The sequence below is a fragment of the Hemitrygon akajei genome, chromosome 25, assembly GCF_048418815.1.
Source record: "Hemitrygon akajei chromosome 25, sHemAka1.3, whole genome shotgun sequence".
NCBI lineage: Eukaryota > Metazoa > Chordata > Chondrichthyes > Myliobatiformes > Dasyatidae > Hemitrygon > Hemitrygon akajei.
This window is the reverse complement of record NC_133148.1, coordinates 13,466,935-13,492,655: the sequence shown is the minus strand read 5'-3', so window position 1 is coordinate 13,492,655 and position 25,721 is coordinate 13,466,935. Positions and strand designations below refer to the sequence as shown.

At 40.7% G+C, this 25,721-nt stretch overlaps 1 long non-coding RNA gene across 1 annotated transcript; it reads left to right on the top strand.

Moving 5' to 3' along the window:
* The first annotated feature begins 5,733 nt into the window (after positions 1 to 5,733).
* Positions 5,734 to 16,043, top strand: LOC140716378 (uncharacterized). The gene is made up of 3 exons (XR_012096285.1): positions 5,734 to 5,832; positions 9,032 to 9,175; positions 14,600 to 16,043. It is a non-coding gene; the product is annotated as an uncharacterized lncRNA (long non-coding RNA).
* Positions 16,044 to 25,721: the final 9,678 nt, after the last annotated feature.

The window sequence follows — 25,721 nt, the reverse complement described above, 5'->3', positions numbered from 1 at the left end:
CTCCAAATGTTCATAAGTCCTGCCTCTCAGGATCTTCTCCATCACTGTACCAACCACTGAAGTAAGACTCACTGATCTATAGCTTCCAGGTCTATCTCTACTCCTTTTCTTGAATAAGGGAACAACATCCGCAACCCTCCAATCCTCCGGAATCTCTCCCGCCCCCATTGATGATGATCATCGCCAGAGGCTCAGCAAACTCCTCCCTTGCCTCCCACAGTAGCCTGAGGTACATCTCATCTGGTCCCGGTGACTTATCCAACTTGATGCTTTCCAAAAACTCCAGCACATCCTTTCTTAATACCTACATGCTCAAACTTTTCAGTCCGCTGCAAGTCATCACTACAATCACCAAGATCCTTTTCCATAGTGAAAGTAATGTATTCATTAAGTAACTCTGCTATTCCTCAGGTTCCATACACATTTTTCCATTGTCACACTTGATAAGTCCTGTTCTTTCATCTCTTATCCTCTTGCTCTTCACATACTTGTGGAATGCCTTGGGGTTTTCCTTAATCCTGCCCACCAAAATGCTCTCCCACTGAGAGATCTGACACCTGACCAGGTTCATTTCCCAATACCAAATCAAGTACAGTCTCTCTTCTTGTTGGCTTATCTACATATTGTGTCAAGAAACCTTCTTAAACACACCTAACAAACACCACCCCATCTAAACCCCTTGCTGTAGGGAGATGCCAATCGATATTTGGGAAATCAAAATCTCCCATCACGACAACTCTGTTATTATTACACCTTTCCAGGATTTGTTTCCCTATCCGTTCCTCAATATCCCTGTTACTATTGGGCAGCCTATAAAAAACACCCAGTAGAGTTATTGAATCCTTCCTTTTCCTAACCCCCACCCACAGAGACTCCGTAGACAATCCCTCCATGATGCTCACCTTTTCTGCAGCCGTGACACTATCTCTGATCAACAGTGCCACACCCCAACCTCTTTTGCGTCCCTCCCTGCCCTTTCTGAAACATCTAAAACCCGGCTCCTTAAGTAACCATTCCTGTCCCCGAGCTATCCAAGTCTCTTTAATGGCCAGCACATCATAGCTCCAAGTACTGATCCACACTCTTAAGTTCATCCGCTTTGTTCACAATACTTCTTGCGTTAAAATAGACACATCTCAAACCGTCGGTCTGAGTGTGTCCCTTCTCTATCACCTGCCTATCCTCCCTCTCGCACTATCTACAAGCTTTCTCTATTTGTGAGCCAACCGCCTCTTCCCAGTCTTTTCAGTTAGGTTCCCAAACCCCAACAATTTTAGTTTAAATTCTCCCCAGTCGCCTTAGCAAACCTCCCTGCCAGGATATTGGTCCCCCGGGATTCAAATGCAACCCGTCCTTTTTGTACAGGTCACACCTGCCCCAAAAGAGGTCCCAATGATCCAGAAATCTGAATCCTGCCCCCTGCTCCAATCCCTCAGCCACGCATTTATCCTCCACCTCATTCTATTCCTATACTCACTTTCACGTGGCACAGGCAGTAATCCTGAAATTACTACTTTTGCAGTCCTGCTTCTCAACTTCCTTCCTAACTCCCTGCAGACCTCTTCCCTTTTCCTACCTACGTCATTGGTACCAATATGTACCATGATCTCTGGCTGTTCTCCCTCCCACTGCAGGATATCGTGGACGTGATCTGAAACATCCCGGACCATGGTACTTGGGAGGCAAACTATCATCCGAGTTTCTTTCCTGCATCCACAGAATCGCCTGTCTGACCCCCTAACTATAGAGTCCCCTATCACTACTGCCTTCCTCTTCCTTTCCCCACCCTTCTGAGCCACAGGGGTACTCTAGTATCGGACTCTTCCCCTTCCCTCTCCTGACTGTAACCCACTTGTCTGTCTTCCACGGCCCCAGTTGTGACCACCTGCCTATAACTCCTTTCTATCACCTCCTCGCTCTCCCTGACCAGATGAAGGTCAACATCGAGCTGCAACTCCAGTTCCCTAACGCGGTCCCTTAGGAGCTGAGCTTGACACACCAGATGCAGATATGGCCGTCTGGGAGACTCCAGGACTTCCCACATCTGACACCGAGCACAGGACACCAGCCTCGCACACATACTTCCTTTCTGCAATTAACACAGGTAAACCTACTTCACCTCGTCCCGTTACCACCTAAGCCTGTTGAGCCAAAGCACTATCACTCTGCTTCTCTCACTCCGCTGCCCGCTGGATATGGTGGTCTACTGCTTAAAGTTTTCCCGCTCTACTCGCTGACATCCAAAAGATTTGTCAACGAAGATTTCCCCATCAGGAAACCAAGCTGACTTTGACCTCCAAGTAGCCTGAAAACTCATATTTAATAATGGCCTCAAACAACATGGTAACTACTGAAGTCTTGCTAACTGGCCTATAATTTCCTGCTATTCCCCCTTAAAGTGTGGGGGAACATCTCCAATTTTCCAGTCCTCCAGAACTATTCCAGAAATGCCTCCACAGTCCCTTCAGCTACATCCTTCTATGTCCTGGGGTGTAATCTATCTGGTCAGGTTACTTATCTACCTTCAGATCTTTCAGCTTCTGCTAATCAATCCACTGATGTTCCACTGGGCTCTGCCTCCACTATGTCCTGTCACATCTGGTAAATGGGGTCTCATGTGCCAGACTGCTGTTTAACTGGTGGGGAAGCTATCCTTGCTGGGTCTCAACACCTCCCTCTGCAATTGAATACTGGATTTCATAACAATGGGGCCACAGTCAGTCGGCGTGGGCAGCATTATCTTTTGTCCCATTACGCTGAGCACTGGAGCTCCCCAAGGCTGTGTGCTCAGCCTGCTGCTGTTCACATTGCTGACACATGACTGTGGCGCAGGATCCAGCTCAAACCATGTCATCAAGTTTGCAGATGACACAACAGTGGCTGGCCTTATCGGGAACAATGACAACACACAGAGTATAAGAGAGAAAGTGGAGCAGCTGGTGGATTGATGGGAGAAGAACAAACTAAGCCTGAATGCAGTGAAGATGAAGGAAATTATTGTGGACTTCAGGAAGCTACAAACTACCCCCCTCTGCAAATACATTCATAGAGAGAGTTAAGTGCACCAAGTCCCTGGGAGTTCACATCACAGATGAGCCCATCTGGTCCCTTAATATCACTTCCTAAGAAGATTAAGCAAGGCTCCTACCCCCCAATCTTAACTGTGTTGTACAGGAGCACCATTGCGAGCGTACTGACAAGTTGCATCTCCATCTGCTATGGAAGCAGTTGAGCATTGGACCAGAAGTCCCGACAAAGGACTGAGAACAGCTGAGAGCATCATAGAGGTCTCCCTACCATCCACTGGTGACAGTTATCGGGGGCGCTGCATACTCAGGGCCCTTGGTATGATTAAGGATCCCACCCATCTGTCCAGCATCCTCTGACTTTCTACCATTAGGCAGGAGACTCTGATGCATAAAAACAAGACAGTCAGGATCTGAAACAGTTTTTTCCCCCCAGGCCATTAGGCTTCTGAACTCCCGGCTGCGTTGTATTCGGTGTCACTGGTTAATCTGTTCCATACCTTACAATATTTAATATAAATAACAAGCTAAAGTGCATTAATATGTGATTCGTCTGTAGATTTTCATCCTTACATTCTTAAGTTATTGTGTGTTATGTGCTTTACATCCTGGTTCTAAGAAACATTGTCTTGATTCTATATAAATTACATGCTTATATACATTATATATGTGCATGTAGATAAATGATAATAAACTTCACTTGTCAGTAGTTGTCACTTAGTAATAGCAATTGCACTCACTTCTGCTCCTGACACTTAAATTTCTGGCATTCTGCTGGTGTTATTTTGCCATTTCGTTGCCCCCCGGTCTACCGCTCCAGTGTCGTTTTCCAGTGGTCCAATATCAGCTTTTGCCCCTTTCACTCTTTATATATCTGGAAAAAAAAAACTTTTGGTATTCTCTTTGATATTATTGGCTAGCTAAGGTTCATATTTAATCTTATATCTCTTTATTACTTTTTTTTTTAAAAGTTATCTTCTGTTGGTTTGTAAAAACTTCCCAATCCTCAACATTCCCACTAATTTTTTTTCTCTATTGTATGCCCTCTCATGTTTTCATGCTGCCTTTGACATCCCTTGACAGCCATGGTAACCTCATTCTCCCTTTAGAATGCTACTTCTATTTTGGGATAAGGGACCCAAAACTTCCTAAAATACACCAAAATAGGCTTCACCAGAGCCTCAACATTACATCCTTGCATTTACATTCTAATCCTATCAAAATGAATGCTGACATTGCATTTGCCTTCCTTAGCACCGACTCAACCTGCAATTTACCCTGCACCTTCTAGGTTGCTCTCAGAAACTTCAGCCATTGCTGTTCTGATGTCATCCCTGCTAGTATCCCCTTCCAAAGCAACTTTGGCCAGCTCCTCTCCTCATGCCTCTGTACTTTATTTCACTCCACTGTAATGCCGATACGTTTGATTTCAGCTTCTCCCTCTCAAACAGAAAGGTAAATTCTACTATATTATGGCTACTAGTTCCTAAGGATTCCTTTATCCTAAGCTCCCTTGCTAAATCTGGTTCATTACACAACACCCAATCTGGAATTGCCCATTCCCTAGTGGGCTCATCCAGAAGCTACTCTAAAAATCAGCTTCTAATGATTCTACTCATACCTTCTCATCGGGATCCAGCAGCAACCTGATTTCCCCATTTACCTGCATATTAAAATCTTTCACGACCATTCCAACATCACCCTTTTAGAACATAGAACAGTACAGCACAGGAACAGGCCCTTTGTCCCACAACATTGTGCCGAACCAATTAAATTAGTACTCAATTATTCATAGAATACAGAACAGTACAGCAGAGGAAGAGGCTTTTCTTCTCCTGCTGTACTTTGTATCAATCCTGGCTACTGTCCTCATCCTGCTGCAGTCATCTTGCAGCCAAATGCAAATTTGAATAATATTAACTCATTTTTCATTTGGGTAGCCTACAACTCCATGGCACAAGCACTAAATTTCAGGGTACTCACCAGTACAACAGGGGCGTCTTTCCTTTTGTTTCCTCTTTCCATCTCTCATCACCTTGTTATCAGGACTTTTTAAACCAGCATTACCCGGTTCCCTCTGCCCAATCACACACATAGGCATCTACCTGGGTTCCTTCCTCTTTGATTTACTTCCCCCATCCCTTACAACTCTGACCACCCCCCCCCAGCTACATTTGACCAATATTGCTCACATCTGGTTTCCCCCTTCACCTACCAACTTCTGTGTTACCCCTCCCTCTCAATTCTATACACCGTACTGGCCATCTTTCCTCTACTCACCCAGTCCTGATGTGGATTTCAATCACCCCTTTGATTATACGGATGCTGTTTGACCTGCTGAGTTTTTCCAGTAGCTTGTTTATAATTTTATTCCAATTTGCAGCATTGACTACCCCTCACTTCTCTGCTCTTGGACTAATCTCCTCATCAGTCAAGATGATGGAAATGATGCAAACCAAAGCAGCGCACACTCCTTTCTGCATTATTATGACAGCCACGCATGCATTAGTCCCCCTCTATTCGAAATACTTCTTCCTGGATTACCAGAAAGTTGTCCGACTGCTAACCAACATGCAACCAGATTCTGAACTATAGTTTTTCTATGTACCACGGTTAATAATTATGAATTTCGAAAAAAAAATTGCATACACCGGGCACAAGGACCTTGTTCAAAATGACCCCGAAGACGCCACACAATTACTGCGCACGCTCCTTTATCGACCCGCCCCCTCCAAGATGGTATCTGATTTTTTCCACCAAACAACTCGAAATATCAGGTCGTCAAAGAGGAGTTAACAGTCCGACAGTAAGTTTGCATTAGTATTCCGACGCCGACACCGGGCATTTATAAAAATCCCAGCCCGATCACGGGTCCCTTTGCCCACATTCACCCACCAGCTTTTGCGTCACCTCAGTTCATCGTCAAAGAACATCTTGCGCATACTCAGAGTGAAATCTACCCCACGCATGCGCATTAAATTCTTTTGGTTACTGATTGGATAGCTTCAAGAACGCTAGGTATTCTGGGTAGACACACGGCCATTGGAAGCAAAGCCGCCTATGGAATATTTTTCAGCTAACTGGGACAATAACTTAATGTTATAGGAAACGCACATAAATGACGGAAGAACTCAGTAGGGTAGTGCAGGAATCTTTGGATTTGCAGCATCTACGGAATTTCTCGTGTTAATATTATAGACTATCAACTATTGTAGTCCAGACTACGTCTAATCTGGGTTAATTAATACGAAAGGTAGAAAATAGTGAGCATTATAACAAGTTCAGATAATACTTGCGGAAATTAAACATAGTGCTGTAGAAGTTTCAATCAAAATATTCCTTTCTCAGTTTCATTACAAATTACTGCTATCAGAAAATTCACATCGTGCAGGAAGCTGTATAGTTCTTTGAAACCTTGCAAGTTCACCTCCCCCATCCCAGTTTTCTATTGGATGGCACGTAGCATCGTGGTTAACATAACGCTACTACAATGCCAGTGGCCCGAGTTCAGTTCTTGCCGCTGCCTCTAAGTATGTTGACCCTGTGGTTGCGTGGGTGTCCTCCAACATCGCAAAGACCTATATACATGTATTTTTAGGTTAGTTGGACATATGGGTGTAATTGGATGGCGCGGCCAGAATGGCCTATATCCTCGTTGTACTTATCTCTAAATTAAAAATTAAGTTAAGTTAAATAAGTAGAAGTTACAGTGTGTGGATTAAGTGTTTGCTGAGAACGTTTTCATTCCCTTACCTAGTACATAGTAGGCTATTCTTTTTTTGTCCATTTCCGACCCTACCCTTGCATCTTTTCTTTGCAAATTACCTACACTTGGAGCAACTTATACTTGCTCAGTAACCAATATACACACCCCCTGGATGTGAGATGAAACTGGAAAAGTGTGTTGACATAGGGTTGGTGGAAGAACATAATGAGAAGAAAGATGAGCAAACTCTACACAGACAGCAACTGAGACTAAAGTTGAATTGGGGTCACTGGAGCTATACAGCAGCGTCACTAATTGCCGAGCATGAACAAATAAAATTTGTAACGTTATCACTGAAGATAATACATCAGAGAAAGCTGCTAAAGAGAACCTTGAAGTGGGAAATGGATAGGAAGCTTGAAGACCAGGATAAAGAACTTTGGTACCATGTTAGCAGCTAATTGTTAGAGCAACACAGACAGATTGCTGGAGGAACTCAGAAAGTCTAGCAGCATCTATGGAGAAGATAAACAGTCAGCATTTTGGGCTGAGACACATCATCAGGACTTACTTTGAGCCAGATAATGATTAAGTGATAAGCTAGTCAGGAAGGCTGGTTCTGTTCTGGGGTGGAATTGGATTCCATGGTTTCTGTGTCTGAGAGGAAGATGCCAGAGAAGCTACAGAGCATTATGCACAATCCCTCTCACCCCCTTCATGACATACTGGACAAACAGAGGACCGCCATTAGTAACAGATTAACTCCACTGGGGTGCACCTCTGAACGCCACAGGAGATCCTTTCTCTCTGTGGTTATAAGACTCTACAACTCCTTAAGTATATAAGTACTTGGTTTCATTGCACACCTGTATTTTGCATTATTACTTTTTAATGCACATTTTGTATTCTTTTTCATACCCCAATGTTTACATTTTGTATTTTAAAGTATATATTTCTGACTGAGCAACTTTGCAACAATAATTTCCTTTGGGATAAATAAAGTTTTATTTTATCCTATCTTTCATGGCCATCTTTTATCACCCTTCCCTGGATGAACATGAGAGTAAGTTCTTGAGCTGTCATATTTTGCTCTTGCGAAAGTGTACCCATGGCAATGTGAGTAGAGATTTCAAATATTCAGATTTAAAAGTCAAGAAGGAACAGTAATATTTGTAATAAAGTAGCAATAATAAAACTTTTTGATTAAAACTAAAGCAGACCTTCAATCTCTCCTTGTTTGATGCAGCAGTGAGTCTGAATAAGTTAAGTCTCAACATGTACCAAATAGGATTGAAATACAATCAAATCCAATATTGTGTTGATGGGTAAAGCCCACCTCATCACGTCTACATTTTCACAGTGAAGCAGCATCCATCATCTGGAACCCCACCACCCAGGCCATGTTTTTTCTCCCACTGCCATCAGGAAGAAGGTACAGGAGTCTCAAGACTCACACCACCAGGGTCTCGAACAGTTATTACCCCTTAACCATCAGACTCTGGAACCAAAGGAGATAAATTCATCAACTTCATTTGCCCCATCACTGGAATGTTGCCACAGTCAATGGACTCACATTCAAGGACTCTTCATGTCATATTTTTCATATTTATTGGTCATGTTTGTATGTATGTATGTATTTATTTATTTAATTATTTTTTTCCCCCTCAGCTCTAGCTAGTAAAACCTGAGGTATGGACACAGCCAAGCACACTCATTTGTCAATTGCTAGGAACTTTCAGACTATTCTAGTGGTGTTCAATATTGCAGCTTTTTGAAAGTGTGCATAGATATTACTGTGTAGTCTTAATTGTTTAATGCTATTGTGTAGTGCCTTTAGGTTGATACCAGTTGTAGATATTAATATCGGGCAATGTATACTCTGTTCATGTTCCAAAGTCTTTCAATTTCCTCTTTTAATATGGCATTTTTCTGGTGTTTTTCTCTGATTGATTCGTATATGTATGTGTGTTTGGAATGGCTGAATGTATTAAGTAAGCTGTTCTTGCTTGTTTATCCTGTAATATTATATCCAGATGGTTATTATGGATTGTCCTATCTGTAATAACTGATTGACTGCAATATAATTTGTGGTATTCTGACTCTAATACTGGATCAGGCCATAGTATTCTGATTCTAAAACTGAATTATTATTATTATTATTATTATTATTATTATTATTATTATTATTATTATTATTATCATCATCATCATCATTTTATTTTTTTCTCAGCTCATGCTGATAAAACCTGAGGCAAGGGCATCTCTTATTTCCCAATCGCTCTTATTTCCCAATTGTTAGGAACTTTTGGACCACTGTAGTGGTGAGAAATCGGAGTACAGGGAGGAACTAAAGCAGCCAATGGACTGGTGTGAGAAGAACAACCTAAGACTGAAGGTGGAGAAGACCAAGGAAATCACTGGTGCATTTGAACCATCCCCCTGTGTGAGTACATGGCTCCTCCGTAGAGAGAGTTAAGCGTATGAAATTCCTGAGAGTTCACATCATGGATGACCTCACATGGTCCCTCAGTAGCACCTCCCTGAATAAAAGGCACACTAATGCCTCCACTTCCTGAGGATATTGAGGCAAGTGAGGCTTCCCCCCAACTCATCATAATTGAATTTGACAGGAGGACCATTGAGAGCATCTTGACAAGCTGCATAAGTCCCACTGAAGGACTGTGGGAGTGGCTGAGAGGTACTTAGGGATCTGCCTACTATACCCTTGGGACATTTATCCGGAGTGCTGTGTACTCAGGGCCCTTAGTATTATGAATGATCCCACCAATCCATCCAGCATCCTCTTTGACATTTCCACATCACATTTTAATTATCACCGGTTAATCTGTTCTGTACCTGACAATATTTACTCTGTGCACTAGACTTTGCTTATTTATGTGAAATTCATCTGTAGATTTTATCCTTACTTTGCTAAGTTATTGTCTGTTATCTGTGTTATGTGTACTACTGTGCCTTTCACCCTGGTCTAGAGAAACTTCACCTCCTTTGACAGTATACATGTATATAGTTAGATGACAATAAACTTGATTTGGTGTTTAGTATTATAGCTTTCTGGAGATTCACATAGATATTGCTGTGTAGTCCTAATCATTAAATGTTTTTGTGTAGTGATACCAGTTGTAGCTATTACTGCTGGGACAAGGTATACCCTGCTCCTGTTCCATTGTCTTTCAATTTCCTCTTTTAATTCAGCATATTTCTGGTGTTTTTCTCTTACTGATTTCTGTATGTTATGTGTGTTTGGAGTGGCTTCATCTGTTATGTCAGTAGTTGTTGCTTGTTTATCCTTTATTATTATATCCGGTAATTGTCCTATCTGTCATAATGGATTGGTTGCAATATAATTTGTTGGACTCAGACCCTGAACTGGATCAGTCTTATATTTATAGTAAGGCATCCTTTCTTTCATGAGTTTGTATTTTATAGCAAGATGTTGGTGAATGATGCTTGCCATTTGAATGTGCCTGTGTAAGTAATCAGATTGAGTTAAACTGCTGTAGGATCCTGGAATGTGTTGGATTGATTCTGATTTCTCTTGGCATTTTCTGTGTTTACTGTCTTGAGTTCGTTGGTCTTGTGTAATGCATTTTTAATATATTTTTGGAGTTAACCACTTGGTCCAGTATTATCACAAAGAAACTTTATGTTTTTGGGAAGAAGACATCTCCAACTCTGAGCCAGGTGTTTGATGCTCAATGCTTACTTTTGATATCTAGTCTGTGGAGATACTAGAGATGTCTTCCATGGAGCGTCATGCTCTACTGTTGATAAACTTTTTCTTCTGTGGTGATAATTTCGTAATTTTTCTGGGTTGAACTTTCACTTAAGTGTACCGATCACAATTACATATGCTCACAAGGAGGGTTGAGTACTGTTTTCATTGATGAAAGTTTATCCTTAGAAGTTTAATTTGACTGTTGTGTACATTTCTAATGTCTGTTATTCCTCTTCCTCCCCCTATCCTTGGTCGTGTTAATATAAGTGTGTTTGAGTGTATGTAGTGCTTTCTAAAACTTGTAATTTTATCTCTTATTTTTCTCTGTAAATTTTCCAGATAATTTTCAAACCATGATATCATGCCAAAAAGAATATGTTAATATGGGCATAGCAAAAGTGTTTATTACCTTTGTTATAGTTTCTCCATTGAGCTCCGTTGGCAGATTTTCTTAAGTATTGAAGTAAATTCCATCAAAAATTTTCCCTTTATCACACTATGATCTGTTTTCTTTGCATGTTGATATCCCAGACACTTTCATATTCATCCATTGGTTGTATTATATCCTCCTGCTCTGTTTTGTATTTGATTAGCTCTATTGCACTTTTCTTTGTGGCTAATGTTCTGTGTTTATCCAGTCCAAAGTTCATGTTTATATCTTTTGAGAATAGTTCTACTATTTGAACTATTTGTTTTAGCTTTACTGATGAAGAAGGGTATAGCTTCAAATTGTCCAAGTTCAGAAGGTGTGTCAAGGTATAATTTGTTTTGTTGTTTCTGATTTCGCACCCAATTTTTGTCCAATTCGGCATGTTTAAAGCTAGACAAAACCATTATGGGTTTACAGAGTTCAACCAGAAAATCCCCTGTTTAATAACAGTAGTTTTTATTCTTTCATTGTTAATAGATAGAGTGACTTATAGTATGCCAACATTTCATCAGATTTTGAAGGAATTTCATCAGTATTTGGTGTAGTTTATAGATATTAAGTATTTCCAATAACCATGAGTATGAACAGACTCACATGTTTTTTGGTAGTCAATATAACAACAACAGGAAAGATTTCTGCTTTTCTGCCTTGCTTGATTTAAAATTACAGTATCTATTATCAGTTCTTTATATTGTTTCATTGTCTTCAGTGTCCTTCCTGCTGTTCTGTAGTTCTGTTATGGATACCTAAGTGAGTGGTGATTAGTTGCAAGATACATGGTGTTACAATTTAATTTATAGTTTGTAAACAAGTAATAGAATGATGTTTTGGTGGATCATTGCTCCCTGTAACTATTCTTGGTGAGGATGTGGATGTTGTGAGGACCTACAAGTACCTGGGGGTACACCTGGATAATAGACTTGAGCAGAGCACCAACACAGAGGCTGTGTACGAGAAGGGCCAGAGTTGCCTCTAGTTCCCAAGGAGACTAAGGTCCTTTGGCATATGCAGGCCACTCCTTCACATGTTCCATCAGTCTGGTGTCACCTGTACAATCTTCTATGCAGTGGTGTGCTGGGGCAATGGCATTAACACGGGTGATGCCAACAGGCTCAGTAAACTGATTAGAAAGTCCAGCTCTGTTATAGGTGTTAAACTGGACACATTGGAGGCTGTTCTGGACAATGCTTCTCACCCTCTGCATGCCAAATTGGCTGAACAGAGGAGCACTTTTAGTAGTATACTAAGCTACCTGCACTGCTCTAAAGAGCAGTATATGAAGCCATTTGACCATTAGGCTCTATCATCACTCAACGTAAAGCCAGGGAGTTGATGACCTTCTCCTTTGAGACTGTTTGTGGTAACTTATTTTTTTCTTTCTATTTCTCTTCTGATAGTTATACCTGTACATTTGTAATGCTACTCTGACACAGTAATTTCATTTGGAATCAATAAAGTATTGATCTGTCTGTCTATCTACCTGTCATTTGCGATTTCTTCTTTAGGTATGTTTTAGCTCTGTCATAATTTCAGGCACTTTGTCAGGATTTTTAAGAAAATTGTTGACATGTGTTTTTTAAATGTACAGATTTTAATATTCAAATTATGAATATTATCACTGCCAGTACTTTTGCAGTTGTGGGTATTTTTATTCCCTCTTCTAGCATGTCCACTGTAAGAACATGTACTTATATTTCTTCAATTGTGTGTGTGCATTCTTTTTCATCCAGAATCTATCTTGCTTCTTGATTGTCTGTTTGATCAGATATTAGACCAAAAAGTTCATTATCTCCCTGTTAGTAATTCTGTGCTAGGGTTGCTAAAATCTTGGCATGTCAAATTTAATTTCAATGTCTTGTATAATTAATTTTCAAAGTTTCTGAACTGATAATTCTGTTTCCTTTGTCTGGCACATTTCATGTACCTATTCTGGCATTGAATGGAGCAAGCATTTGTATTTTAGTGTATCTATAAATTCTACACCTTTTGTTAGGTTGATCATATCTTGTATTTCCTTAAGCTTTCCTTAGCTTTTCTTTTAAATTTCTTGCTTGCGTTATCGATTTTATACTCCATTAGGTTGGCTATTTCTGCTCTTAATGTTGCAGTTTTGTTTCTGTGCCTTGTTTTCTCATTTCATGCACAGTTTTGAATTTCTGCAAATGAGTGCCTCGATTTTGGAGCCATTACAGTTCACTGCTCTTAATGCTGCACAGTATGTTGTGTGTTGTTCTTCAAATGTTTCAAGTTTTCCAAAATATTGTGTTGATACAATATAATATTGTTAAGACTATTAACTTTTTTTTGACAAATGTTGGTGATGTAATCTGTTTTGGTGTGTAGTCTCTTTTAGCTGGGTCAATACACAAATATTCTGTTAGTCTCATGTTAAATATTAGGATAATTTTGTTTGTAACCTCAGCTTCGTCATCAGAATTCTGTGAAAGCTTTATATCTTTGCTGTTGCTGTTACTATCTGGTTGTGAAGTAGTTGAAATAGTTGTATTTTTATCAGTGGGTGGATTGCACATTATTACTTTCCTGCATAGCATTGTTGTGGTCCATCTATTAAGCAACTTTATGTTTTATTTGATTTGATATGCCTATAGGGATTAAGTTTTTTAAATCTATGTTGATCTGCTATTTGATGTGCATTTACTTGCATGAAGGGTGTTGTGCTATAAACTGTTGATGAAGTTTGCCCTTGTGTGCTGTCATGCCAATCTCAAATTCTGTTACTTGAAAATGTACATGCATTATGAATATGCTTACTTCTAATGACCATTTCTGGTCTGTCTTTCTTCTCTTAACTGCTTGAGTGGTCTCAATTGTAAGTCGACTGCTCCCCTGAGGAACACCTGCAGCAGTCATACCATGTGGTGTTGCTGGGCTACACTGAAAGCTGGATGTATCTTTTCAGGTTTCCTGGCGCCTGCCTGTCTATTCAGCAGTGAACCAATACCAGATTGCTTACTATCTTGTTCAGTGCAAGCTCCAGGCCTGCCCTGACAATACCCAGGCAGCAGCCGGATCACTCTAATCCATTGACATCTCTCCACTTCAGCCATCTCTAGCATGGAGAACAGACATTGACCAGAGCACTACCCAGTCTGGGCACAGATTTACCTGGATTTGTTTCTGTTTTGGGGCATGGGTGGTATTTTATCTCCCACCTGCCCTGCATACCTGCAGGGTTTTCCCCAGTCTGCAACCTGGGGATATGCCTAATGAGAAAACCCCTCATGGGATTATTATTATTATTGTTTATCTTTTCTTAGCTCAAGTTGGTAAAACCGGAGATATGGAGGCAGCCAAGCATGCTCATTTGTCAATTGCTAGGAGCTTTCAGACTATTCTAGCGTTGTTTGGTGTAGTGGCTTTCTGAAGATTTACATAGATATTACTGTGTAGTCCTAATTGTTTAATGCTATTGTGTAGTGATTTTTGGGATGGTACCAGGGGTAGATATTACTATTGGGACACTGTATACCTTGTTCACGTTACACAATTCTTTCAATTTCCTCTTTTAATTCAGCTTATTTCTGGTGTTTTCACATTAATTTCTGTAAGTTATGTGTGTTTTGAATGGCTTTATCTGTTGGATAAGTTGATCTTGCTTGTTTACCCAGTATAATTATATACAAATGGTTACTATGGAGTGTCCTATCTGTGATAACTTATTGGGTATTGTCACCCCCCAGGTTTGGATATGGCCCAAGTGCAGAGCGAGAAACACTGGAGTAGGTCGATAGTTCATAGACTTTGATGTGAACAATGTTAAAGGGATAAGAAAACAATAAATGCTAGGCCAAACAGGGCCACTAACTAAAATACTCAAATGGAAAATGAAGCTTACACTGCATCTGAAAAGAACAACTAAGAATAAAATGAATACCGCTCGTCTTCAGAGTCAGTTGATTCGACAGTCCAATTTCTCAGGCAAGGCCGAATGCAAGGAGCAAGTGTAGCTATGTCCAAGTCTCAACAAGTCATAGGATGAACGAATGGACTTAATACTATCACATTGAAATAATAATTAGATGACACGTGCATCTCACAAGTGCAATTGCTGTACCTGCTAAGTTTCTGAATCCCTGGTTGTGACTGGTTATAATCTAATGTGGGGTATCCTGACTCTAAAACTGAATCAGGCTGTTATCCATAGTAAGTTGTGATATCATTTATGAGTTTGTATTATAAAGCAAGATTTTGATGAATGATGTTTGCCACTTGATTGTGCCTGTATAAGTAAGCAGATTGTGTTAAACTGTTACAGGATCATGTAATGTGTTGATTTTTTTTCTGGATTTTCTCAGCATTTTCTGCATTTATCATTTTGAAATTGTTGGTCCTTTATTATGCATTTTTGATATTTTTACTTGTGGTAGCCACCTGGTCCTGTGCTGCCACAAGGAATCGTTCTGTTTCTGGGAAGAGGTTTTCAGCTCTGAGGTAGGCAGTCAACATTTCCTGGTGGACGTCTACTCTGCTCAGATCATGGAGATGTCTTCCATGGAGGGTCATGCTCCTCCACTGGTTACCTTTTTCTTCAATAGTGATAATGTCTTCATTTTTCTGTGCTCTCATTTAAGTTGAGTGGTCTACTCTTCATATCGAAGTTGCGTATGTTTGTGTGGAGTGCTGATTCCTGGTTTTGTTGATAAAAGTATATCCTTAAATGTTTTATCTGACTATGGTGTAGATTTTTAATATTCATAATCTGTTAGTCATATTTGACATATTCTGTTAATGTTGTGTTAAATATTAGGATAATATTGTCTGTAATCTCAGCTTCATCATCAGCATTTTGCAGAGGCTCTGGAACTGTGTTGTTGCTGTTAACAACCAATTGTGAAACGGTTGAAATAATTGTATTTTCATCAGTGCTTTGGTGGGTTACATCTTCATTTTTTTTGCGTAGTGTCAATGTTCCCTTTTGGTTGGTTTCTTTCTAGTTCTCATGCAACTTCGTGTTTTATTTGGCTTAGCGCATCTATAAAGATTAAGTTATTTTTTTACTATCACTCTGCGTTGATCTGCTGTTCGTTGTGCATTTACTTGCATGGAGGGATATTGTGCTATAAACAGCTAATGAAGTTTGTCCCTGTAACCTGTCATATCAGTGTCAAGTTCTGTTACTCGGTAGTGTAGACACGTTATAAATGCGTTTACTTCTAATGGGTGTCGTTCTTCTCTTAACTCCCTGAGCGGTTTTCAGTTGTAAGTGGACTGCACCCTCCCCCCCCCCCGAGAAATCCTTGCAGGAGCTGCAGCCTGTGGTGTTGATGGGCTACTTTGAATGCTGGCTGTATCTTTTTCAGGTTTCCTGGTGCCTGCCTGCCTATCCAGCAGCGCAACCGCATGCGGTTCACTTACTGTCATGTCGAGCGCTGGATGCAGGCGTGTCCCAGCGATCCACAGGCAGCGGTCATATCACTGTTCCATAGGCATTTCTAAAGTGAAAGGGTAAGACTTTTAATATCTACAGTCAGGTTTTAGTTTCAGCCGCCGCTAAAATAGAGAGCAGACGCTGACCAGAGGACCGCCCGATCCGGATATATGATGTGTTTCAGGACTGGGTAGGGGGTATGGCCATGGCTAATTTTACACAGGTGGATGTCTTCTACCCGAAACTGAGCCCTGGTTCTTCACCTTTTTTCTGAGTCTATTCTGCTGAACGGCTCACAGTACGATGTTCTCCAAACTCTTGCCTCCCACTGCTGGACGCAGGTACTGTCATCTCGTCCCATTCACGGTGGTGCTGCTGTTGGCCGCCTCTGGTTCCGGTGCTCATAATGATAATATTATTAATAACAGTTCTCTCTTTTTGTATTTCATTTATTTTGTAATGGTTATTGGATTTATTGAGTATGCCCGCAAGGAAATTAATCTCAGGGTTGTATATGGTGACTATATGTAGGTCGATATCACACTACCTTGAACTTTGAATATGAAATAGATACTAAGATTGGTGAATGCTGACTTCAATGCTTTTGCATAAAAAGTGCCCATAGTAGTTTTGCAGGTTGCTTTAAATACTTGAGCGTCATCCAAAGAATAGAGTAAGTTTACCAAATACCTCTTTATATCATTATGGATCAATATTCCCTCTGCTAGAAAAAGACAACCACAAAAACTAAAGGATGATGGTGACATATAGTGAAGAGAGAAAGTTAGAGAAAAGCAAAGACCTATGCAAATTAACAATCCTTCTTCCCCTACCAGAGTGGGACACACTTCATTTGGCTTAGACATCAGACCGTAAGATAAAGGAGCAGCATCAGTTCATTTCAACATGGTCTGCTCTGTCATTTCATCATGGCTGATCCATTGTTCCTTCAGCCCCAGTGTCCTGCCCTCTCCCCTTATCCCTTCATGCCTTGACCAGTCAAGTATCTATCAGCCTCTGCCTTAAATATTCCTAAAGACTTGCCCCGCACAGCTGCCTGTGGCAACAAATTCCATACATTCACCACTCTCTGGCTAAAGATATTCCTCCTTATCTCTATTCGAAAAAGACTCTTTTTATTCTGAGGCTGTGTCCTCTCATTCCAGACACTGCCAGGATAGGAAACATGCCCTCTATTAAGATCTTTAACCAATCTATAGGTTTCAATGAGGTCCCCCCCCCCCCCCCACACACACATTCCTCTGAATATGGTCCCAAAGGCTTTACTTAACTTCTAAGCCAGAAAAGATTGCCTGGATGTACTGTCCCTACTTTCCTCCACTTTGTATTTTTATCTCATTTAGAGATAAAGCACAGTGACAGAACATTTGGATCAATGAGGCTGTGCTTGATTAAATCCATTTGAATTATTAAGTTATTAGCCTGTATGTCTTTGGAAAGTGGGAGGAAACTGGAGCACCCGGTCCTGTATGTAACTTCTTCCTGGAACCCACACAGTCAAGGGTGAAGCTACAAACTCCTTACAAACTGTGATAGCATTATGCCAACTGCTATCCTACCATGCAGCCTATTTTGGTCCAGAACATCTGTTTTTGCCAATGTAAATGACTCCAAGTTGTCATATGTAGAATTGTTTTTCCTAATGTTGGAATTGACCATCACCCAATTTCAGAGGCTTGGCTTCCACACTAATGTTTTCATTTTCCATAATTGCCTTGGAACCATTTAGGTTTATTTTGCTTAACTCTAAAGCACATTCACTGTGACACTAGATTGGCTATCTTCCTGAAGATAAGGGCCATCTTCTAGCACAATCCATGTAACTGCTTAAGTAAGTATATCCTTGCATAGCATTTCACATTAAGGTGATTTCAACTGATATTGGGGAAGCTGAGAACTCCTACCTCTATTATTCCTATTACCCTCACATCTCTCTATAATATCTTTATTCATTTCTATATCCTGCTGATACAGGAGGCTTTTAGTATACTTACAGTGAAATCATCATCCATTTTTGTTCAAACAATCTGTGAAGGAACTGAGAAAGTTGAGCAACATTTGTGGGAGGAAAGAACCTGTTGATAGTTCAGGATAAAACCCTGCCACAATCCTGATGAGGCTCCAGACACTGGTTCTTCAGCAGATTGTTTATTTCAGCACATACCGTCTCCCAGGTCCCCATCTTTTTTTAGCTCACAAGCTCAATTCATGAGGTCTCGCTTGAGTCTTCTGGATCACATCCCTTATTACCTCTGTAATGGAGCCATAGAGACATCGAGCAGGGATAAAGGTCCATTAGTCCAACTGGTCCATGCTAACCCAGGTGCCCCATTTCCAGACATGGCCTAAAACATTCTCAACCTTTCCAATCCATCTACCTCTCCAACTGCATTTTAAAGTTTGTTATAATTCTTGACTTAATCACTGCCTCTGGCAGCTATATATGCACATAGATATCACCTTTCCTGAAGCATATGGCACCAGCAAGCAATGCTCCAGGGGCTGCATTCTCCAGATAGTCACAAAGCTACTCCTTCCCCTTCTTTTATGTCTCCTTTTACTTTCAAATGTAGTTCCTACTGATGGAGACTGTGACCTACTGTTCAGCGCCTGTGATCAACATTTTGGTAGTGTGCTTTCGGGCCGATTGAGCGATTTGGCACTTTACTGTTTCCGTGAGGGTCCATGAGGCTGCGAGCGAAGCACGTAGCCTGGAGATGGGGTACAAGCCCATAATCAACTTTATTTCTCACTTAAATGTCAATTAAAGTGCTGGGAAAGATTGAAACCATCGAGGTGGGTGTGGAGGGGTGCGCTAGTGTTCAACGCGACTGTCAGCCTTTTGTTGACTGCTGCCAGAGGTGGGTGTCTGCATGTGACTGTCTCGCTTTTTGCGCGCTCACTGCAAACAAAGGAAGGACCTTGCATTCGAATGATATTCCCACCCCCTCTGCTCACCCCATCCCACGCTCTCCCCCCCCACCCCTCCACCCCCTCGCCCACTCCCATCCATGGAAATGTACCTTTTGATTTTATGTTCTCTGTTCTGTGTTTTTCACACTTTTTTAAATAGTTGCCATATGCGCAAATTGCTTTTTTTGCATGTGGTGGGCAGGCAAGGTTTGATGTTTTCAAGACCATAAGATATATGAGCAGAATTAGGCCATCTGGCCTATCGAGTCTGCTCCTCCATTCAATCATGGGTGATCCTACTTTTACTATCTCTTCCTCAACCCCAGTTTCAGGCATCATCCTCGTAACCTTTGATGTCATGTCCAATCAAGAACCTATCAATCTCTGGCTTAAATATACCCAAAGACCTGGTATTCACAGCTACATGTAACAAATTCCACAAATTCACCACTCTTTGGCTAAAGAAATGTCTCTGTGTCTCTGTTTAGAAAGGGCACCCCTCTATCCTGAGGCTCTGCCCTCTTGTTCTAGACTCTCCAACCTTGGGAAACATCCTTTCAACATCTACTCCGTCTAGGCCTTTCAACATTTGAAAGGTTTCAATGAGATTCCCCCCTCATCCTTCTGAATTCTTGTGAGTACAGACTCAGAACCATCAAACGTCCCTCCTATGATAATGCTTTCATTCCTGGAATCATTCTTGTGAACCTCCTCTGGATCCTCTCCAATGCCAGCAAATCTTTTCGAATATGAGGTGCACAAAACTGCTCGCAATAGTCAAGGTGAGGCCTCACATCCTTGCTCTTGTATTCTAGACTTCTTGAAATGAATGCTAACATGGTATTTGCCTTCCTCACCACCAACTCAACCTGCAATTTAACCTTCAGGGTGTTCTGCACAATGACTCCCATGTCTCTGCATCTCAGATTCCTGGATTTTCTCCATGTTTAGAAAATATTCCACACATTTATTTCTTCTACCAAAGTGCATGACCATGCATTTTCCAACATTCTATTTCATTTGCCACTTTCTTGCCCATTCGCCTAATCTGTCTAAGTCCTTCTGCATCCTACCTGTTTCCTCAAAATTACCTGCCCCTCCTCCAATCTTCATATCATCCACAAACTTGGCAACAAAGCGATCTATTCCATTATCTAAATCATTGAAATACAGCATAAAAAGAAGTAGTCCCCACATTGACCCCTGAGGAATACCACTAGTCACTGGCAGCCAACCAGAAAAGGATCCTTTTATTCCCACTCACTGCCTCCTATCAATCAGCTAATGCTCTAACCATGTTAGTAACTTTGCTGTAATACCATGGGCTCTTAACTTGGTAAGCAGCCTCATCCGCGGCAATGTGTCAAAGGCCTTCTGAAAGTCCAAATAAACAACATCCACTGCATCCTCTTTATCTATCCTACTTGTAATCTCCTCAAAGAATTCAACAGATTTGTCAGGCAGGATTTTCCCTGAAGGAAACCATGCTGACTTTGTACTATCTTGTCCTGTGTTACCAAGGACTGCATCACCTCATCCTTAACAATTGAATCTAACATCTTCCCAACCACTGAGGTCAGGCTAACTGGTCTATAATTTCCTTTCTGCCGCCTTCCTCCTTTCTTAAAGAGTGGAGTAATGTTTGCAATTTTCCAGTCCTCTGGCACTATGCCAGAATTCAATGATTTTTGAAAGATAATTTCTAATGCCAACACAATCTGTGATGCTATCTCTTTCAGAACCATAGGGTGCAGTTCATCTGGTCCATGTGACCTATGTACCTTTAAGTCTTCCAACTTTTCTGAGCACCTTCTTTGTTGTAACAGTAACTGCAACTACTTCTCTTCCTTCACACACTACAACATCAGACATACTGCTAGCGTCTTCCACAGTGACGACTGACACAAAATACTCATTTAGTTCAGCAGCCATCTCCTTGTCACCCGTTATTATTTCTCCTGCCACATTTTCTAGTGGTCCTACATCTACTCTGATGATTTCTCTTTTAATATACTTGGGGTGGAAAAAAAAACTTTTACTATCCACTTTGATATTATTTGCTAGCTTGCTTTCATATTTCATCTTTTCCCTTCTAATGATTCTTTTTAGCTGCTCTCTCTTGGTTTTTAAATAGTTCCCAATCCTCTATCTTCCCACTAATTTTTGCTTTGTTGTATGCTCTTTCTTTTGTTTTTACAATAGCTTTGTCTTCCCTAGTTAGCCACGGTTGTACTATTTTATCAATTGAGTAGTTCTTCATTATTGGAATACATATGTCCTGCACCTTTCCCATCTTCCCAGAAACACATACAATTGCTGCTCTGCTAACATCCCTGCCAGCAGCTGCTTCCAATTTACTTTGGCCAACTCCTCTCTCATACCACTGTAATTTCCATTACTCCACTGAAATACTGCTACATCAGATTTTACTTCCTATTAAATTTCAAGTTGAACACAATCATATTGTGATCACTGTTTTCTAAGGGTTCTTTTACATTAAACTCCCTAATCACCTCTGGTTCATTATTCAACACCTAATCCAGTAGATCTGACACTCTAGTAGGCTCAATGACAAACTGCTCTAAAAAGCTAGTATATCTTAGGCATGCAACAAACTCACTCTCTTGAGATCCATTAGCAACCTCATGCTCCCATCGATCTGCATGTTAAAATCTCCCATGACTACCATAACATTGCCCTTTCGACTCACCTTTTCCATTTCCTGCTGTAACATGTGGTCCACCTTCCAGCCACTGTTGAGAGGCCTGTATATAACTGACATCAATGTCCTTTTCTTTGAACAGGTGCCACGGTTCTTTTCTTTCATGGCTGCCAGTGGGGAAGACAAATCTCATGGTTGTATATTGTATATCACCTTGACAATAAATATATTTTTACTTGAACTTTGAACCCTATAAAAAGTTATAGTTATGCTATAAAAAGTATAAAAACTTGCTCCTCAAGCTCGTATTTAGATTTTCTCTCCAATCCTTAAACCTATAGCCTCACTCTTTCTATCCCTCTCATGCAGCTGTTTGAGATCAACTCTGAGTCTCCTATGCTCCAAGAAATAAGTCCTACACTGTCCAACTCTCCCTGTAACTAAGTCTTTCAAGTTTGGGTAATTTTCCTTGTAAACCTTTTCTGTAGTCTTTGCAGATTAATAATATCTTTTCTGGAGCAGGGCAACCAAACCTGAATAACCACTCCAAGTGCAGCCTCACCTGTGCCCTTTACCAGTGCCTGGTCCATGACCTCCCTGCATTTACACACAATTCTCTGCTTCTTCAACATTCTTTCCACCTGTGACTCCAATTTCACGAACCTTGAACATGTTCTTCAAGACTTTCTGTTCTACGACACTCTGCAGACCCTACATTCACTATGAAAGTCCCATTTCTGAAATGCCATCTTATCCAAATGAAAATCCACTTGGTTCACTTCTTCAGCTTATCATGATTCCTCCTATATTTTTGATAACGTTCTCCACTGACAACCTATGATAGTATCATCAGCAAACTTGCTAACAATCACTTGTACATCTGATTGAAATCATTGATACAGATGACAACAATGGGCTAAACACTGACCCCTGTGGCATACTACTAGCCACAGTTCTTCAGTCCGACAAAAATTACTTTCCCCATCAATCTCTGCTTTCTACTATCAAACCAATTGTGTATCCAATTAGCCAGCCAAAGAGTCCATGTAATTCAGCTTAACAGAAGAGTCTACATATGAAACATTATCAAAGGTCCACATTAACCATGTCTACCACTCTAAACATAGATTTTCTTGAACAGGTCATCAAAGGCGTAATCTCCATGCATAAAACTAGGCCAACTACCCCCAATGAAACACTACTGGTCTATCACACATTTTTCTTTCCTGCTCTACTTAAATTGAAGCACAACATTTGCTACCATCCTCTCTACGGCCAACTAATTATGATGTGATTATGTCAGCCGGGGCTCCTGGAATTTGTTTTCCAGCCTTCTACAGTGTTGGATAAAGCTGGTCAGGGCATGGATTAGATTAGACTAGATGCATATGTTAGGTGAAGCTCTTGTTTCTGTGCCTTAATTGAATCTTGTATTCCTCACATTGCGTATAACACCTAGATATGCTCTGACTACAGGGATGACTGAAATTTACAGTATTTGACATAGACATAGGACAGAATAGCACAGAAACAGGCCATTTGGCCCACAATATTGTGCTGAACCAGCTGAACTGTAAATCAATCACCCTCCCAATTTAATTCTTCCCACCCACATAATGTCCATATCCCTCCATATTCCTCATATTCATGTGCCTATCTAAAAGCCTGTAGTGTATTTGCTCTATCACAATACTAAGCAGCACATTCTACGCATCCACCACTCTCTGAGTTAAAAAAAAATAGCCTTCACATCCCCTTTGAACTTAACCCTTCTCACTTTCAATGTATGCACTGTTGTATTAAATATTTGTACCCTGGAAAAAATACTCCCTATCTATTTTTTCTACACCTCTCATAAACTTGTAAACCTTCTTCAGGTCTCCACTCAACCGCTGCTGCTCCAAAAAAAACCAAACACAACCCAAGTTTGTCCAGCCTCTCATGATAACACATGTCCAGGAAGACAGCATTCTGCTAAACCTCTTCTGCACCTTCTCCAAAACTTCAACATTCTTCTGGTAGTGGGGCTCCCAGAGCTGTATGAATACTCCAGATATGGTGTAATCAGATGTAAATAAAGCTACAATATTATCTCTTTACTTTTGAACTCAACGCCTCAACTAACAAAACAAACATTCCAAAACATTCTTAACCACCTTATTGATCTGCGGAGCCACTTTCATGGAGCTATGAGCTTGGACTCCAAGATCTCTCTGCTCAGCAGCATTGTTTTGCCCTTAACAGTGTACTGTCTCCTTGCGTTTTCCCAACCAAGGTGCAACACCTCATATTTATCTGGGTTAAACTCCATCTGCCAGTTCTCTGCCGATATCTGCAATGGATCTACATTGCACTGTCTTGTACAATATCCACAACTCCACCTATCTTGGTATCTTCCACAAACATAACCCACTTATCTACATTTTCACCCAGGTCATTTATATATTGCAGAGGTCCCAGTACAGATCCCTGCAGAACAGCACTAATTACAGACCTCCAGCCCAATTAATTCCCTTCAACCACTATCCTTTGTGTTCTCCGCACAAGCCAAACAGCCAATTGCTCATGGACCCCATGCATATTAATCTTCACGATTAGCCTCACATGATGGATATAGTCGAACGCCTTACTAAAATCCAAGTAGGAATATCGATTTTCTTATCATCAATAATCTCTCTCGTCACCTTGTCAAAACTTCAATCAAGTTGGTAAGACATGATCTGACCGCACAATGATGCGCTGCCTTTTCCGATTTAGGCCATGGGTTTCCAAATTTTCGTTTATCCTATCCCTAAAGATTTTCTCCATCAAGTTCTCTGCAATTGATGTGAGTCTTACGGGTCAAAGTTCCTGGGATTTTCCCTTGTTTCGTTTTGAAATAGAGGTACAACATTAGCCACTCACTAGTCCACTGGACCTCACCTGTGCCCATAGAGGACACCAAGATGCTGCTCAAGAGCCCTGCAATCTTGTCTCTTGCCTCCTTCAATAACCTGGAGTAGATCCCATCATGAGGACGTAGCCAGTTTAATGTTCATTAGGAGACCCAACAATTTCTCCTCCTTGACCTCTTAGCAGCTTGACATTTTTATGCACTCAGCAATGATCTACTGTCCGCTATGTCCTCTTCCTTGTAAAATGCTGAAGCAGAGTGCTCATTAAGACCTTTTTTTAGCATTCACTCAATCAATTTAAAATAGATCTTTGCATTGGTTTATAGAGTTATAGTTATTCCACATGGAAGGAAGCTCTTCAACGTAACTTGCCTATTTGATCTAGTCCAATCTGCCTGCGCTTGCCTCATATCCCATCAAATAGGGCTCACATCCCTCTAAGTATTTTCAATATTATGCAAAGAACAAATGTCTTAAAAATGTAATTTCATTCGCCGCTAAGAACCTCTGTAAGCCCGTTCCACATACCCTCCTGCCTTTGGTTGAAATGGTTGCTGCTCGGGTTCTCATTAAGTCTTTCCTCTCTCATCTTAAGTCTGACTTCTACTTTTAGACTGAATCATTTGGGAAAGTGGGAAAATGAATAGGGAATGGAATTTAACTCAGTTAAGTATGAAGTGATGCATTTTATTAAGGTAAATCAGGCTAGGACATACACAGTGAATATTGCGTTCTGGGAATTTTTGTTGACAGAGGCACCAAGGGAGCTCTGAAAGTTGCAACATAGGTAAACAGGGCTCAAAAATGCTTATAGCATGATTGCCTTCAGTTTCCATGGAGACAGTGGAAAATAACTACAGGAAGCACTTCAGATTTATGAATATTCAGAAGAATTCCGATAAAAAGTTATCAAGAATCTAAAATATTAATACCATTTCTCTGTG